Source organism: Dipodomys merriami, unplaced genomic scaffold, assembly GCF_024711535.1.
Source record: "Dipodomys merriami isolate MVZ:Mamm:240054 unplaced genomic scaffold, mDipMer1.0.p SCAF_126, whole genome shotgun sequence".
NCBI lineage: Eukaryota > Metazoa > Chordata > Mammalia > Rodentia > Heteromyidae > Dipodomys > Dipodomys merriami.
The window spans coordinates 2,474,840-2,486,530 of record NW_027202560.1 but is presented as its reverse complement, the minus strand read 5'-3'; the positions used below and the strand labels follow the sequence as shown (position 1 = coordinate 2,486,530).

General features: G+C 35.4%; 1 pseudogene; it reads left to right on the top strand.

Moving 5' to 3' along the window:
- Positions 1-10,148: 10,148 nt before the first annotated feature.
- Positions 10,149-11,469, top strand: LOC138824115 (vacuolar protein sorting-associated protein 37A pseudogene; annotated as a pseudogene).
- The last annotated feature ends 222 nt before the right edge of the window (positions 11,470-11,691 follow it).

Here is an 11,691-nt window from a genome sequence, read left to right as displayed (position 1 = left end):
CAACCTAATAGTTTATTTGAAGCTTTTTGGGCATTGGTCTGTTCATATGTGAAAATGGAACTAAGAGAGATAGGGTTGCACTATTGAAGGATAACATTAGTCAAGAGATATTGTAGTCATAAACTGGCATGTTAATTGAAAACTTATTGTATAATTAGCTAAACACAATTCAAATGAACATTCCAATCAACAAATGAGTAGTTGGAAAGAAATAATTAAATATTAGGGCAGAAATCAATTAAATGGAGATCAAGTAAGAATGAATCAATCAACAAAACAGTCCATCTTCTAAAAGATCAGCAAGGCTGACAAATGTTAAGCTGAACTAAACAAAGAAAAATAAAGAGAATCCTTTGCCCTCGTTGTCCACTGGAGAAGCCAGATTATTTGAAATATCTTGGGTGAATTTAACTACTGGATTTTGTTTTCATTTTAGATTTAAAAGTTAGGGAAAACCTTCCATATTTTTACCATGTACCATATGAATGACATAAGAGTATATTATACCTTTCCTTCAGTGGATAAAACATAGGAGATCATGTAAAAATGACATACAATTAAGTCGTTTTTAATTAAAAGAGACCATTATTATAATTATGGGCAAAGTAGTTTGGCAAGTGCCAGAAGTCTCCCATTTAGGAGCACAGAAAATTATTTGAAAAATTATTTGAAAAGGCTGCTTTAAATAATGGAAACTTTCATGAAAGCAGAGTCTGAATCTTATCAGTACAAGAGGAATAAGTAACAAAGGGAAATGAAAATCAGTCTGCTTGATCTGTCATTCTTTGCTATGGCAACAAGGAAACACAAATCAATTGCAGCTAACAGCAAAAAATTACTTTTTGCTTGTATTTACAGAAACTTCACTGGTCAGCTGAAACAGCTCTAGTTTTTCTACATATTATCTCATTCTAGGGCTCAAGATGAAGGAATAGCCAAACCTTTCCAATACATTTAAAGTGTTTGCTTGGATCTAGTGTATAAGCTTGTTCACAGTCTATTAGCCAAATCAGATTGGTGTTCATGCCCAGACCGACTACAGCTGCTAAGCACACTCTACTGACTGCAAGGGAAATTTGGGAGAATATGATGTGAAGAATAAGACTCTTCTAAAATCCAGATTAGGAAAATGGCAGACTGTTGCATTTTGTGTTTTACATTCATATAAATGATCTTTTGAAAGAATTGAAATGTAAAAATATTCTACATTCTTGATATATTCATAAAACATACTTTCATATACTGATTGAATTATACCATAAAAACAGGGCAAATTCGAAGCCCAGCAAAAGAGGCTGAGCTGAAAATCAAGCACATGTTGAAGTGTAGGAAAGAGCACCAATTCAGACCCCTACATTAAAATTCGATCAAATAAGTCGTGCACACTGAAAGAACACATGGGTAAAGAACATTCTTACCACCAGGAAAATAAGAAAAGAGTAGTTGGTTTTGAGTTTTTTGTCTTTTTTTTTTTGAGCTCTGGGTTAAAAATGTAAAATATTAAGCAAAGAATGTAGGATGTAGAATCACTGACCTAGCCACAAGCAAATTATATATATATATATATATATATATATATATATATATATATATATATATATATATATATATATAATTTACATTCTAAATATCTATACATCCTTTGCTTTATTGAAGTTTTAACATATATTGGTTCTGTTAGAACATGATAATTTATGGCCATGATAGAAGGTGGATGTTTGCAGCCATGTCTTAAAGTTTCCTTCAACACAACTGAAAACAAACTTTTTCAAAAGATTTCCCACTAATAAGAATTCAGCCATCATGACAGACAGTAACAAAAACATGAAATATTAGATTTTCAAGGCCTTCACACTTAGCAATATTAAAAAGTTGTAATAAGGTATTTAAGAATGACAATGAAATGATAAAACCTTGATAGTGAAGCAAGTATTATTATAATAATACAAACCTCTGAAATCAAAATATTGTTTCCAGTAGTTAAAATAAATTTATAACAATATATTATAGTGATTAGCTATTATAGGAAACATTTCTACATATATCTACACATATGTAGTCATACATATATTTATAAATGCTTAATTACACATTCGTATTGTATGCACAAGTTGTATTTCTTTAAATCTTTCCTGGGTTCTCTAATAGATTTAACATAAAAATTCATAAGAACCTGGCCAAATTTTTCACAAAGTTTCTACAATATTAGTATCACAATTCATGTACATTTTTTCATTTTAAAACTCAGGTATAAGCATTCCAAACATTCCTCATTTTTCATTCCTCAGTTTCGATCTTTTGACATTATTAGAATATTCAACGTTGGTTCTTCGAATGCATGGGCCCTGATGAATCCCTTCATGTTACTATTTTATCAATATAAGCAATATATTTTTTATTAATAATAGGTGATTCATAGAGAGTGATACCATTAATCTCAAAATGACCTACTAATGAAGAAAGACTGATTGTCTTCTGAACCTGTACATGAAGTTCATAAAAAGTAACCAGATAGATGACTGGCTTCCATATTTGAAGAATGGAGTATAGATTAAGTGAAAGAAAAAAACAAATCAAATAAATTATTATTAAATATTATTCTTAAAATACAAAAAGATAAACTATATTAAAAATAAATGTGTACAGATATGTAAATGAGAGAGACATATTTATATGTTGAGAGCAATGAAAACAATATATGTGATAAATTATTTGAAGAGACAATGGAGGATTTATTTAAAAAGAGAAAGAAAACTGGATTCCATAAAAATCTTGAAGTTTAGGGAAAGAAATTTTTATTGAAGATACTATTGAACACATGATGATATACAGAATTCAAAAATAAGGGAATTCGCTTAATTGAAGAATAAAGCAATTCTAGTTATAGTAGGCTATTGTGGTTTTTCCTTCTTTCACTTCCTCCTCTTCATTCTCTACTTCCTCCTCCTCCACTTTCTCCTCCTTTTCTTTCATTGTGATAATGTCTTTCTCTTGCACTCTACCACTTGAAACAAATCAGCAGTACTTTTGTTTAATTTTGTCTATTAGATAGTATCATTAACTTTGAAATAGTCTCCAGTCATAATCATCCTGATTTTCCCTTCTGAGTAGTTGTCATTAAGACATGTATGACTATGCATGGCTATTTAAAAATGTGTAAATAGGTAGTTAAATTTGAGACTCCTTTCTGAAAGGAATGCAAATTGCTCAAGAAATAAGAGCAAAAATTGAAAATGCTTTTGCATCAAATTAAACAACTTCTGGACATCAAAGCAAATAAGCATTCAAATATAAGGAAAATCTATAAAATAAAGAAAATGTTTTCTAGCTATTTGTCAAGTAAAGGACTATACTTTAAAAAATTTCAAACCAACTGAAAACTGAAGAAAAGAATCCAGTTTGTAGCTGGACAAAATAAATGATCAGACAATTCTCAATGAAGCATATGTGGCCAATAAACAGACAAAAACCTCAACATCCTTTGTCATAAAAAATTGAAATGATAAAGATATTCCATCTCACTACAATCAGAATGGCAATCATTAAGAAAACAAGCAGCACTAATGTGAGGTGAATAAAATATAAATCAGTGCAGCCATTGTGAAAAACAGTATGAAGAGTCTTCAAAAGACTAAAACTGCTATATATCTTGCTATAAAACTCCCAGGTATGTATCCAAAGGAATATAAGTAAGCATTCAATAAAGACACAACTGAACAGTCATGTTTATATTAGTAATATTCAGAATAGCTGAACAAAAGAACCAGAGTATGTGTCTATCAGGCAACAAATAACTAAGATAGATGATAGATGGAAAGATAAAAAGTAATATATTGGTTAAATAATGATCTTTATTGAATCTTTGTACAACATATGCATATATCACTTAATATACATATTTTTAATTTGTCAACTAAAATTAACAAATATATAATGAGGAAATTGTATACAAATCCAGACTCAAGCTGAGCCATATGTACTGAATATGTAGCCACAATGAATCAAAAGCATTTAAGAAATGAGAAAAAAGTGAATATTTGGATACAACACATGTTTTCAGGAAGGAGACAAGGGAGAACAACGAATAAGAGGTAAGAATGACAGAGAAAGAGAGACGGACAGACAGACAGACAGACAGACAGACAGACAGAGACAGAGAGAGAGAGAAATGTGAACAGAGAGACAGCACCAGAGAGAGATGGAAGGGAGGGATTTTCCACTTGTTAAAAGTCTCAGCTTTTATCTCCGTTTTTGAGTATCCCAGTTTTTTGGAAAAAATAAAAAATAAATATTCAGAAATGAAAATACCGACCAAAAGAGAAATATAAACAACCTGTGGAAAATTCTTTCCCTTGTCCTTCGCAAAATAGACTATAATTACAAAATCTGAGTAAAGCAATTTCTCCTCAGTGGATATTTTTAAAAGAAACAGAAATTATAGGATTCATACAGCGATAATATTTTAAAGTGCTAGAGATTCCCGCAAAACAAGTACCAGCTGATAATGGGATGAAAACTGAGAAGATCTTACAACATACATGAAACAAGCATTGGAATATTTTGCCACTCTGGGCAAAGTGCAAGCCTACTGAGAAAGTCACATGAAAGAAAAGGGATGGGCAAACAGAAAGCATAGTAATATGACTTAGAAAATGACAGATATTAGTCAAAAATTCAGAAATAAAGCCCAAACCAGGAAAGATAAAGATAACAATCGAACACACTAGAATATTAAGGAAAAAGATAATGGTAAAGTAATGAAAGACAAAGTTTCACCTTGGTTTTAGAAGGCATAAAGAAAATGAAAACAATAGAACAAAAATTCTCCTGAATTTATAAAAGATATATAAATGCATACTGAATGTTTACAGTATATCAGAGGAAAATTTACCGACTGCACTCAGCAATGAAGAATCTTGCATTTAGCCCTCTAATTATTGTTTAGACTATAACAACCGTATATTGATAAGCAAGTAGAGGGATAAGAAGATAATCTGTTGTGATCTCCAGCTAAATTTAGTCAGGTGTAGCTGGCTGGTTTCAGGAAATATTCCCTCTGGAAACATGTGCTAATAAAGTATACATAAAATATCTGCTTATTATGCTTATACAGTTATTTTATAACATATTATACTTAGATAAGCATAAAATTTATGCATTCTAAGAGAGCTCCATTATTTCTAGTAATACATAGTGTTATATTGTTTATGGCTTATTATTGCTTATTGCTAGTTAGTACTAAGGGAAAGACTCACACATGTATCCATTCCCTAAAGGTGCAGTAAGGAAGTCAAACAGAAACTCTGATTACAGAAATTGGGCTGGGACTGTAGCTCAGTGAACTTAACATGCATAAAGCTAATGATTCTACTTCCTAAACTAAATCAGATAGATGTTATATAGAAAAGCAGATGGACATGACAACTTGTACTTCTCATTGTTGCAACAGGTCCACCTGTATCCTTAAACAACTGGTTTTTGCCCATCTCCTCCACAAGTTATACTGACATCAAAAATAGTGAAAGCAGGGGTTATACTGTGGGGGAGGGACATACAAAGCAACAAAGAGATAATCTTATAAATGCGTTAGAAACACATGCACGAAAGAAAAAAATCATTAAAATACACATCTAAGGGTTCATTTTCCTGACATCACATTATCTGACCTTTTCCGCTTGCACTGTCGGTGCGGGGGGGGGGGGTAAGGGAGAGAAGGAGAAGGTTTGGGATTGGGTGGGAGGGGGGGAGGCTGGGAAGGGATGTGAAGGGTAAACAAAGGAAGAGGCTGCAATGCTTGGTAAGAAATGTACACATTATCCTGCTCATGTAATTGTAACTCCTCTGTACAGTATGTTCACAAATAAAATAAAATTAAAAAAAAAAAAGAAAAGCAGATGGAGAAGGACAGACAGACAGTCAGATAGATGGATGATAGGTTTTTTTTTTTCACAATTTTGGGAGCTACAAAAGTAAATATTACTTCTTGCTCTAGGCTGTATTAAAAGGGTCTGTTGTGGCCTTCCTTTTCCTTGAATTCTAGATTACTATCATTTTTCTGTTCTGAATTATTTTCAATGATTATCTCCTTGTCCAAACATTCTTATTTATTAAGGAAATTAGGCATATTATATTAAGCTACTTCTTTTTATTTGATATATATTTTTATTGCAAAGATACTGTACAGAGGGTTTACAGTTACATGAATATGGTAATGAGTACATTTCCTATAACTAGGCTCCTTCTAAATGATATAATTTTGAGCCAATTAACTATGAAGATTCCACTACCAAAGAAATTTCCGTGAGATTAAAATCTACATACATGCAAAACATGCAGTTTAGCCATGTCACAAATAATAATAACAAGAACTACAACAACAGCAATAATAAATACCTCTTGAAGCAGGTGATATTAAGACAAAATCATTCTTATCAAACACAGAGGGAAATCTGGGAAATACGAAGCTGGCCAGCCTACCTTGGTCTTTCTCTGTACTTTCTCTAATATATTCAAAGTCCTGTAAGATATTTCATCTCCAGATTTGTGCTCCTTGTTATTTCCTTATTTTTTCTGTGTTCACAGATTTTTGATACTAAATTTTGTCTTGGGCATCCTTAAGAATCCAACACTTCAGACATGAACATATGTCCCTCAAGGATGCCTACAAACGCTGTGTCTCCAAGACCATGCCAAGTCTCTAAAATTCTATCTGAATAGACTATGGAGATTCAAAGTATTCCTTTGCTTCAAACCCCTTAAAATAACCGTATTTTACTATTGTCATGCTCTACTTTTGCCAAATAAGTATCAAGTGTCATAATTCTTTGGAACAATTTCCTTTCCTTGTTGTAAAAGCTGACAGAAAAAATTCAAGTTGGAGAATACTTTTAGATTTAAGAAGTCTAAGACTGTGTTCATGCAAGCTTCATTTCTTAAGCTGGGTGGTAAATTTTAAAATTCTCATTAATCTTTCTGAAGCCAAGTTCTTTCTAAATAAGAAGTAAAGCATATAAAGGATTTCTTTGGGGGGGGGGGGCTTGTTGTGGGGCCTGAACTCTGATCCTGGGCTCTACCACTTGAGCCACAGCGCCAATTCAGGCTTTTTTCTTTTTACTTATGTGGTGCTGAGGAATCGAACCCAGGACCTCATGCATGCAAGGCAAGAGCTCTACCACTGAGCCACCTTCCCAGCCCCATAAAGGATTTCTTAAAAGAAAAAAAAAGCAGGCACATTTATTTAGAAAGAAAAAAGCAGGCACATTTCATTTTAAATTTTAATAAAGCCAGAAAATTTTGTTTCTGAAGTTCATAGCTAAAATACAGTGCTTGGGATTAAATTTATCAGTAGCAAATGTGAGCAACAGTAAAGTACACATGTCTATAATACCTGTCAGGAGGTGGAAATGTGAGGATTTCAGCTCAAAGCCAACCTGTACAGAAATGTCTATGAGACTCATCTCCAATGAACCAGCACAAAGCCACAAGTGGTTTCCCTTATTTGCAACAACTAGAATATGTCTGAGACAAGCAGAAAAAGGTCAGATAAGATTATGTTAAAGGAAATGAATGCCAAGATAAGGACACAATTGTGTTTTTTTTTCTTGCTTGCTATTGCTTCTAATGTATTTATAAGGTACCATGTGATTTCTTTGTTGCTTTGTATGTCCCTCCCCTATGGTATAACCCCTGTTTTCATTGTATTTGATGTTGGTATAATTTGTATAGGGGAAGGGAAAAACAAATTGTTTAAACAAGGATATAGGTTGACCCATTGCAACAATGAGATGTACAAGAAAACAGGGAAAACAAACTTTACAATTTAGGTGGGGGGAACGGGAGAGTGTAGTTGTGGAAGTGGGAGGGCAAAACAAACTTTACAATTTAGGTGGAAAAACAAACTTTACAATTTAGGTCGGGGGGAACGGGAGAGTGTAGTTGTGGAAGTGGGAGGGAAGGGATGGTAGGGGAAAAAAAAAGGAGGAGACAACAATGATTCAGAAGCAATATACTCATTACCTTGCTCATGTAACTGCAACCCCTCCTCTGTACAGTGTTCTCACAATTAAAAAAAAACTTATTTAAAAAAATTCCAGAAGTGGACCAGTGCCTCAAGTGAGAGTATCACTCTTGACTAAAGACGCAAAAGTGCAGTGCCTAGATCCTAATTCAATCCCGAATACCTGCGCGCGCGCGCGTGCGCACACACACACACACACACACACACACACTCATCTCTAAACAATGTAGTATAGAATATGAGTCAAATTTTACATGATTTGTGAGTCTGTGGGTTGAGGATATCTTGGATTCATTTGCAGGCTTTACACATATTCTGCAGAGAAAGCCAATAGAACCTTTGTTCAAGGTATGTTTTTGCTCTCATCCTATAGTATTTTTGCAGAAAAAAATATCTGTACTTGATTCCAGTGCCCTGCATCTTGTATATACATTTTTTCTAATTTGGGAAGGGGAAGGAAATAACAAAATGCTGAAGTAAGGAAAGAGCTTGACCCATTGTAACAATGAGATGTACAAGACACTATGTTAAAAATGAACTTTACAACTTTGGAAGGGGGTGGGAGGAGTTGTGGAATTGGGGAGGGAAGGGATGTTAGGGGCAAAAACAAAGGAGGGGGTAACAATTCTGGTTAGGAAATGTACTTACTACCTTATTCATGTAACTGTAACCCCTCCGTACAATATTTTTACAATAAAAACATATAAAAAGAATATGTTGGTAGCTAATTTAAAACTGTCCAAGCTTACTGCATTGTCTGTGGTTGTGTAAACTTGTTCAAGCACTTTGTAAAGTAGTATGGAGGTTCCTCAAAAGACTCCACATAGAGCTCCCCTTTGACTCAATTTGGGACATTTACCCGAATGATCAGAAACAAGACCATACTAAAGCTATCAACACAACTATGTTTATTGCAGCATTATTTACCATAGCTAAGATATGGAACCAACACTGATGCTCCTCAGTAGATGAATGGATCAAGAAAATGTGGTATATATACACAATGGAATTCTATGCCTCCATCAGAAAGAATGGCATTGCCCCATTTGTGAGGAAATGGACAGACTTGGAAAAAATTATATTAAGTGAAGTAAGCCAGGCCCAAAGAAACATAGGTCCCATGGTTTCCCTAATTTGCAATAACCAGTGTATGTATTGAGTCAAGCAGAAAAAGACAGATAAGTTGAAGTTAGGCAAAATGGACCTCAAGATAAGGACTGAAGTGTTTTTTCTTGCTTTCTATTGCTTCTAATGTTTTATAAAGTGATTTTTTTTTCGGTTGTGGGGCATGAACTCTGGGCCTGGGCATTGTCTCTGAGATCTTCAGCTCAAGGCTAGTGCTCTACTTATTTAGCCACAGTGCTACTTCCAGCTTTTTCTGTTTATGTGGTACTGAGGAATTGAACCCAGGGCCTCCTGCATTCAAGGCAAGAACTCTAACACTGAGCGACCTTCCCAGCCCAGGGTGATATGTTGTTGTTGTTGTTGTTGTTGTTGCTTGGTGTGTCCCTCCCCCACGGTATAACTCCTGTTTTCACTGTAGTTAATGTTGGTATAATTTGTGGAGGGGAAGGGAAAAACAAATTGTTTAAATAGGAACCCATTACAACAATGAAATGTACAAGACATTAAGTTGAAAAATGAAATTTACAACTTTGGGGAGGAGTCGGGGGACTAGATGGGGGAGAGGGGGTGTCGCAGCAGGGATGGCAAAGGGAAACAAAGGAGTAGGCAACAATGCTTGATAAGAAATGTGCTCATGGTAGGACGAGGCCAGGCACGCCGAGCACAGCCAGGTTACAATCTGACTGGCTAGCCAGTCTGGAGCACCTGGGCCTCCAAGGGTAGGATCCTGGTTGCTTGTGTCCTGCTTGACAATTTACCTCTCTCCAGCTCTCTCCAGTTATGTCATGGTCCCCCAAACCCGGAGACCAGGAACCTGGTTTACTTGGTAAAAGGCGCCGTTGGCTTGCCCCACGGCCTGCCCCTCTGCTCCCCCCACACACACACAACCGGACTCGAACCTTGGGTATTTCAGGCCACTCCTCTGTAGCTGGAGACCTGCCGGGCAGCCTCTGGGAGAAGCAGGCCCAAACCTTGTAGGCCCTCCTGCCCCAGGGACGCGAGGAGGATGAGCTGGCTCTTTCCCCTGACCAAGAGCGCCTCCTTCTCCACAGCAGGGTCCCTGGTGGTGGCCTCACCAGCCTCCAACAGCAGAAGCAGTGCTTGATCGAGTCCCTCCGGAACTCCCACTCCAGTATAGCTGAAATACAGAAAGATGTGGAATACAGATTGCCCTTCACTGTAAACAACTTGACAATTAACATTAATATAGTACTTCCTCCACAGTTTCCTCAGGAAAAACCAGCAATCAGTGTTTATCCACCAATCTGACATCCTTTAATGGATAAACATGAAATATATGTTACCTCTCAATTAGTAAGCAATTTTACAATACACTCAGATCTTGGAAAGATTAGCCAGAGTCTGTTGGATGAGTTTTGGAAGAATTCTCCTGTTTTAGCTCCCACTTCAACAGCATTTCCATACCTGTATAGTAACCCAGGTGGGCTGCCTCCTTATGCTTCTTAGGGTTTTCCATTTCTTCCTGCATATCCTCCTCAAGAAGCTAACAGAACATAACTTCTTTGTTACTGACACTGCTTCTTCTTCAACAAGTTATACAACAGCCAAGTCTGCTGCTCCTACATTTGGTGTCCTTTCAAGTCTGCCATTGCCTGTTCCCACAATGGAAACTTCAACACCGATAAGCCAAAATGGTTTTGGGTACAAGATGCCAGATGTCCCTGATGCATTTCCAGAACTCTCAGAATTGTGTCACAACTCACAGATATGAATGAACAAGAGGAAGTATTACTAGAACAGTTTCTGAGTTTACCTCAACTAAAACAAATTATTAATGACAAGGGTGATTTAGTAAAAAGTATTGAGGAATTAGCAAGAAAACTCTCCTCTTGGAGCCCAGTTTGGAAGCCAAAAGGCAAACTGTTTTAGATAAGTATGAGTTACTTACACAAATGAAATCTACGTTTGAAAAGAAGAGGCAGAGACAACATGAACTGAGTGAGAGTTGTAGTGCAAGTGCCCTACAGGCAAGATGGAAAGTCGCTGCACATAAAGCTGAGGAAGAATCTGATAATATTGCTGAAGATTTCTCGGAGGGAAAAACTGAAATAGATGATTTTCTCAGTAGCTTCATGGAAAAAAGAACAGTTTGCCACTGTAGAAGAGCCAAGGAAGAGAAACTTAAACAAGTGATAGCAATGCACAGCCAACTTCATGGTCCATTACAGATTTTCCTGAAAACATGGACCGCCAAGAGAGAAATGAGACATAAAACTAAGTACATTATTTTAGATTTAAGGTTTGTAAGTTGGCATTTCATTGAAATGGCTGAATTCAGATGTACTCTACATTGTTTAAAGAACTGAGATTGTTTTTTATATAGATTAGAATGATTATGATCTTTGCTTGGAAAATTTTTCTGCAGTATTTGCACTAAAAACGCCTATTTATCATTGATAAATCCTGTCCTTTTAAAATTTCACTGCTATTCTTATAATTAAATACCTTATGCATGTGATTTTAGTTTTAATATTTTATGAAAAGTACTTAATCTTGTACTTTTAATTTGAAACTGCCTCATTTCTTTA